This window comes from Sus scrofa, chromosome 2 (assembly GCF_054392235.1).
Source record: "Sus scrofa isolate SSC_HxYL_T2T_F1_AM1 chromosome 2, Sscrofa_HxYL_maternal_Yorkshire_Landrace_v2.0, whole genome shotgun sequence".
In the NCBI taxonomy this organism is placed as follows: domain Eukaryota; kingdom Metazoa; phylum Chordata; class Mammalia; order Artiodactyla; family Suidae; genus Sus; species Sus scrofa.
The window spans coordinates 130,265,120-130,273,015 of record NC_139384.1 but is presented as its reverse complement, the minus strand read 5'-3'; positions in this window follow the sequence as shown (position 1 = coordinate 130,273,015).

Sequence of the window (7,896 nt, the reverse complement as noted above, 5' to 3'; positions counted from 1 at the left end):
GCCAGATTCTTAACCCACTGAGGCCAGGGATCGAACCCACGTCCTCATGGATGCTAGTCATGTTCGTTACTGCTGAGCCATGATGGGAACTCCAGGGATAAATGATTTCTAATGCTCCCCATTTAGAGCTTTCTAGTCACAGAAAAATATTGCAATACATGCTTACTCAGATATTTTTAATGCCCTTTTTTTAGGGACTCTTGAATGAAGACACTCTGCCATATTTGTCTTTCTCCTTATCCCCACTTCTCTGTATCCCCCAGTAACACACTGGGGTTTGCTTCCATCTTTCTGCAATCTGCCTCTTCACAGCCATGAGCCAACATTTTCATAATCCTGCAAGTAAGTCAAACCTTCCTCTCTGCTAATACTCAATCAAAGACCAAATTTTTCTCATTGCATGCTGACTTAAAGTTCTCTGCTGTCGTAGCTTACTATGCACTTTTTCTTTCAGTTCTAATGATAAGCATTCATTTTTTTTGTCATAGTGCTTCCTATATCTACAATTTCATATACAAATAAAACATTAACCACCCACCATTTCTGCCTGCCAAAGCTGGAGCAGTTGATGCTGCGTGATGTTTTAAAAATAAATGTTTTTAGGGGAGTTCCTGTTGTGGCACAGCAGAAATGAATCCAACTAGGAACCATGAGGTTTCAGGTTCAATCCCTGGCCTCGCTCAGTGGGTTAAGGATCCAGTGTTGCCATGAGCTGTGGTGTAGGTCGTAGATGTGGCTCAGATCTGGCATTGCTGTGGCTGTGGTGTAGGCCGGCAGCTGTAGCTCCGATTAGACCCCTGGCCTGAGAACTTCCATATGCTGCGGGTATGGCCCTGAAAAGTCAAAGGCAAAAAAAATTTTTTTAATTAAAAAAATGTTTTTATTCTTTACCTTTGACTAAACTTGATTATCTCTCACTCCAGTGAAGAACGTGGAAAGTGTTTTGAAAAGAGGCATCAATCTGTATTCATCCACAAGGTACAATGTCTCACTTGATTTGGAGTTAAATATATATATTTTATGATGAAGAAAAATGTTAAGTAACATATAACGATCTCTGTTGAAATTAATAGTTGTGGAATTCCTGTCATTGTGCAGTGGAAATGAATCTGACTAGGAATCATGAGGTTGCGGGTTCAATCCCTGGCCTCGCTCAGTGGGTTAAGGATCCAATGTTGCCATGAGCTGTGGTGTAGATCACAGATGCGGCTTGGGTCTGGCACTGCTGTGGCTGTGGTGTGTGTAGGCCAGCAGCTGTGTCTCCAATTCGACCCTTAGCCTGGGAACCTCCATATGCCGTGAGTGTGGCCTTAAAAAAAAAAAGAAAGAAAGAAAAGAAGAAGGAAAGAAAAGAAATTAACTGTTGTAATAAGGGATTATCAAAATAGCTAAATTTAGGATGAAATGAGGTAGAGGTGTGGCCTTAGTCATGTGAGTGTGTGTGCACGTATACATGTAATATTGTTCCACCTTAAAAAGAAATAAAATTCCAATACCTGCTATAACATGGATGATCCTTGAAAATATTATGCTAAGTGAGAAAAAACAGACACAAAAGGACAAAACTGGTTCCACTTATCTGAGCTACCTAGAATAGGCAAATTTATAGAGACAGAAAGAAGAGAGGTGACCAGGGCCTGGGGGGAGGGAAGAATAGGGAGTCATGTTTCATAGGTACAAAGTTTCTATTTGGGATGTTGAAAAGCTTCTGGAAATGGAGAGCAGCTCTGGTTGTGCAACACTGTGAATGTACTCAATGGCACTGAATTGTATGGTTAAGATGGTAACTTGTATATATATTTCACCACTTTCTTTCTTTTTTTTTTTTTTTTGCTTTTTCTAGGGCTGCTCCCGTGGCATATGGAGGTTCCCAGGCCAGGGGTCTAATCGGAGCTGTAGCCGCTGGCCTACGCCAGAGCCACAGCAACGCAGGATTCGAGCCATGTCTGCAGCCTATACCACAGCTCACGGCAATGCCGGATCCTTAACCCACTGAGCAAGGGCAGGGATTGAACCCGCAACCTCATGGTTCCTAGTCGGATTCATTAACCACTGAGCCACCACGGGAACTCCACCACTTTCTTTTCTTTTTACACCCATACCTGCGGCATATGGAGGCTCCTGGGCTAGGGGTTGAATCAGAGCTGTAGCTGCAGGCCTACACCACAGCTGCAGCAGGTGGAGCTGCATCTGTAGAGCTTGTGCAACGTGGGATCCTTTACCCACTGAACGAGTCCAGGGATCAAACCTGCATCTTCAAAGACACCAAGTCAGGTTCCTAACCTGGTGAGCCACAATGGGAACTCCACCCCTATACCTTTTTAAAAATACTGGTTCTTTCCATCTTTTTGCTCTGCTATCCAGCTCAGCTTTCCTTGGTGTTGTACCTTTGCTGTCTCTGTGTCAAGCACAGACATTGGAGCATCTAGCGTAATAAGATGATGGGAGTGGTTACCCAAGTGAAGTATACTGATTGCTGATACATGGTGATAATAAAACACCATTTGATTTCTAGTTGGTTTTATTATTACTTTTAAATTCTCTCCACCTGCATCCAGGTGGTCTCCTCCCATCACCTCCTCCTGCCCCACAATGCTATAGAGTCAGATTTCCTGGGTTTGAATCCCACCTATATCCTCTGTAAATTGTGATCTGAAGCAAGACACATAATCTTTCTGGATCTCCATGTTCTCATCCCAAAATGAAGATAATAGTGCCTCCCTGGTAGGGTTATTTTGAGGATTAAGTGAAATAATACATGTGAGGTGCTCAGTTCCTCATGCATTGTTACCATACCAGTTCTATCCTACTAGAACTGTTGTTGCCTACACACATTTATGCTGAGACATGGGATTGGGGAAGGGCAAATATAATTACCCACAACCCTGTTCTTGGAACCCTTGCAACTGGTAAGGAAAAATTTAAGCAAAGAGAGAACAAGATGCTGGGCCTTGTTTCCATGCAGTACAGTTCCCATCCAGGCACTGGACATTGAGGTAAGCCCATGATAAGTAGATATGTGAGCTATTAATGGTAGGTATGGGTGTGGGGGGGACTGGGGGCAGGGAGGATTCCAGAGCAGAGCCCTCTGACTGCAACAAGATAGGGAAGTTGGGCCATAGACTAGAAGAGCAAGAAAGGGGAGTCTAGGAGACTAGCTCTGAAGCCACTTCCAGGAATGACCCAGGTACAATGCCTTCAACTGTGTTTTGTTGCTCCTGATGTTCAGATGAGGTACACTTCATATACATCTGCATATGAGCAGGGTAACCCATTTAACTAAGTTGTCTTCTGGAGCTCAGGAATTGCCAGATCATTTTGCTTCTCTTGGGAATATAAGCTAGCTGGTTAGACTATATTGGTTAGATTCATGTTGGTTAGACTACTCCCCTTTGGGGTGGGCAAAGGGGTAGTTAAAGAAGCACCATCTGCTTTGCTCCTTCCTGCCCTGACTAACTGGATTTCCACCCTTACTTCAAGGTTGCTTGCTGGGCTTAATCCTTTCTACTGCAAGTCAGGGCTGTTTTCCACTTGAGTTTCATGTCCTTCACTTTTGCAGATCCTAAAGCCTCAGTCGAGCCTTGGAGTGGACACAAAACTTCCTGTAAGGGCCTCAGGCCTCCTTGAATAAGGATCAACAGAACTAGTTACCAAAGCAATTTTCTTGGGTCTTGTCATCCCCTGTGGCTCATTCCTGGTTGCTGGTTGTGGGCAGGATTCCAAACTTAGAAGTGCCCAATCGCTTCATCTCCAAATAGTAAATATTAAATCCACATGAGATTTTGCCAAGCCATCTCCCTGTTCAGCAGAGAACCCTGCAGAAAGAGGTCAAAGTGGTTTTCCCAAAGTCACTGTCGGGAGATCTGAGCCAGGACCCACTCTGCCAGGGATGTAGGGTGGCTCAGTATGAACATCTGGTTCAGGAGAACTGGCCCAGTGCAGGTAAGAAACCATGTTACACTTCATTGTGTGTCATGTTGTTTCTGACTTTAGATAAAGTCTCTTGACCCATGACTAGGGTGGGGCTGGCCAAGGGCTTGTGAGAAGCCATTGCTACAACCCTATTGCTGGTAAGGTGAGATTTAGCATGTTTGCCCCAGGCATCAGCCCCATTTGTGCATTTCCTCCTTGTCACAGTCTTGCATTGCCTGGTCTTATGTCCCCTGATAGACTGTCATGGAATGTGACTGTGCTCTCTCTACTTGTGGGAAGGTCTGAAGAGTAAGGAAGGAAGTTCAGAAAACTGTCAAGCACCTGATGAAGCCATGGGATCTGAAAATTGATGTCTTTACAACAATGATGGAAAGGAATGAATTAACACAAGAGAATCAACCTCGTTATCCATGAAACATGTTTCTTGTGAGATTCCAAGTAGGAAAAAAATGTGTTAGATTTTGAACATGTAGTGGCTGGATGAGAACACTTTTCTTACATAGAAGTGTATTCAGAGTCATATTTGGCAACCCACATTGTCAATTACACATTAAGTGCAATTTGGAGTAAATAATACTTGAAAGTGCCATTAATGAATTCACTTAGAACATAAAAATTATTTGATCAAAACCTGACCAAGTGAACCTGTGAGGAAAAATAAAAGATGGCAGCTCTCCCTCCCCCTTTGCCAATGCCCTGACTTCCACAACTGTTTACTCCAACACCTCCCCTCACTCAACGCCTCCCTCCCTTTCTGGCATGAACAAGAATTATTCTAGGGGAAAAGAGCTCCTTTATTTGGTATAACATGTGCCTCCTTTTCTCTTCAGATAGAGTCAATTCTGAGTCATTTTACTCTGAGGTGAATAAATAGGAATGCTTTTTTTTTTTTTTTTTTTTTTTTTTTTTTTTTTTAGCAAGCAGAAAGAACCTGCATTTAAGCAGTTTCATAATCTAATTGGGAATGTTCCTTCCAGCTACCTACTCAAACAACAGGTTTCAAACCAGGAAATCTCTCCAAACTAGCTTCTCCCAGGGGATTTCCATGGATACATTGGACAGAACACATAAACGGCTTCCCAGAAGGCTTAAGCATATCGATAAGGAACAACACTGTCACATGAATCTAAAATTATATTGTGGTGATGGTTGCACAATTCTGCAAACACACTAGAAACTGTTGAATTGTACACCTTAAATGGGTAATTTTATGGTGTGTAAAATAGTGCTCAATAAACAGTGAACCAAACCTCACAAGCTGCAACAAAAAGTGCTACAGTGATTTGGAATATAATTCGGCCACAGCTAATCATGTCAAAAGGGGCATGTCTTGTGATCCTAGCCATCCCTCCTCTGGACATGTGTACCCTGGAGAAGTCTCCCATAGAAACCCAAAGGAAGCAAAAGAGACATTCACATACACTCTGACCTATGAGTTTCAGAAGGAGCTAGTTCTTGATCCCCTTGCTGTACAGTGGGAAAATAAAATAAAAAAAGATTAAAAAAAAAAAAAAAAGAAGAAGCGGCTAGTTCTAAGAAAAAAATTATGCTTAGATCATATTATAGGTAAAATTACTCTGACGTAGAATGTCCTGTGTTTTGATGAGAGTGTAGCCTACTGAACCAAGTAACCTGGGCTCAGTCCTAGTTCTACTGTTTACTCCTTGGGTAACTTTGGACAAATTAGTGAATCTCTCTGTTTCAGTTGTCTCATTTGTCAAATGAATGTCATGTAATGACCACCTCTTAGATTTGTAGTAAAGGTATCATGACAGGCAAAATTCTTAAGAAAGGGGAGTAGGGCCTTGTAGGAAGACACTTTCATCCTGACTTAGCCATTATTCATGGCTGACTGCTAAGCTATTAGCTAAGCAATTAGATCCAGATCTTGATAGTTGCTCTATTTTTTCCCATCCAGACCATATGGTCTCACTTTCCTTTGATAAGTTTGCCTAAAGCCAAAGAACAATCCATCTGCCAGTTAAACAAGGACAGATTTATTGCTTTTAGCTTAAAAAAAGAGATATCTATAAAGATGAACTACATCTTCTGCTGGGCTTCATCTATGTTTCCTTCTCCTAACCATGTCTGGATGGCTGTCACACCTCCAGTCACCGGAGTGGAGCCAAGAGTGAGAACTCAAGAGGCTGTGCTCTAAAGGGGAAGTGACATAAGAATCAGTAGTCACTGACTCCCGTGACCCCAATACTTTGTTTCACTGAGTTTTATTTTCATTCATTGGTGATCTGAGTATGTGCTATGGTAGCTTCTTCATTCCTCTCTGCAGGCAAGGAGAGGAAGATAAGGGCGGCTCCAGGCCTGATGTCAGCCACTGGGGAGATTCTGGCCGTGGCTTGTGCTCTGCTGCATGGTTAGTGTGGGGAGTACATAATTCAGACTGCCCAATAAATGGGGGCTTTGAGAGATAATAGGTCCTGGTTACCATGCTTTTGCTAAGATATTTCTTTTTTTCTTCTTTGGACCAATGCATTAGGACCCATGCTATTTTCTGTGGCTCTAAAAACCTATCAACTTAACAATTTAATGTAGTTTTATTTAATTTTTAAAATAGATAATGTGTTCAAACGCTTCAAAATTCAAGCAGTAAAATGAAGCACTCCAGTTTCCATTCTCAAAGCCAATTAATGTTACCAGCTCCTTGTGTGCTCTTCCAAAGATACCTGATGCATATACAACCAATAACACGTGCGTGTGCACATGATTTTGCATCTGTCTGTCCGTACCTACCAATCAATCCATCTCAATGGTCCTCCCATTTCAGTACATGAGGAGCTTCCTCATTTTCTTCTTATTGCCTGTCAAATATTTCATTGTTTCACTGTGTCACTTCTTTTAACCAGCCCCTTGATGGGCTTTGAGGTTGTTCTCAATGGCATTGTAATCTTTGCCGTTACAATGTTGCTATAACAAACAAACCTTGTATATATGAAATTTCTTACATGTATGAAGGAACATACCAGTTAGATAAGAGCTGAGTGGTGGACTTTCTAGATTAATGAACATATGCACATGAACTTTTTGTAGATTACGTACTGCCAAATTGCTCTTCCCAAAGGTGGCATCAACATATACTGCCACCAGCATTATATGAGAGGGCCTGTTTCCCCAAATTCTTCCAAGAGTGTTTCATCAAATGTTTTGATCTTTGCCAATGTCATGGGTAAAAAACAGCATTTCCCCAAAACAGTATGTGGTGCACGTTTAATTGGCACTTTAAAAAAAGCGAGACTGTATATCTTTTCACATGTTTAAGAGCCTTTGGTGTTCCCTTTTCTGTGAACTATCTGTATGCATCCTTGGCCCACGTTTCTATTGGGTTATTGGTCTTTTTGGTTTTTTTTTTTTTTTTTTTTTGTCTTTTTGTCTTTTTGTTGTTGTTGTTGTTGTTGTTGCTATTTCTTGGGCCGCTCCAGCGGCATATGGAGGTTCCCAGGCTAGGGGTCCAATCGGAGCTGCAGCCACCGGCCTACGCCAGAGCCCCAGCAACGCGGGATCCGAGCCTCGTCTGCAACCTACACCACAGCTCACGGCAACGCCGGATCGTTAACCCACTGAGCAAGGGCAGGGACCGAACCCGCAACCTCATGGTTCCTAGTCGGATTCGTTAACCACTGCGCCACGACGGGAACTCCCGGGTTATTGGTCTTTTTGTATGAATTTCATAGGAGCTCTTTATGTGTGGGACAAATTAGCCCTCATCTGGGATTTAAGTTGCAAATATTTTCTCAGTGTAGATTTTGACTTTGCTCATTTTTTCCCACACAAACATTTTTATTTGTAAATAATAGAATATATAATATTTTTCTTTATCTGGGCTTTTTCGTTTTTCTTTTCTTTTTTTTTTTTCATGCTTAGGAAGGACTTCCTCATGTGCTTATTATTATAAGTTATCCTTTGGTTTCTTCTGGTACCTTTTGTCATTCACATTAAAGTCTTCGACCA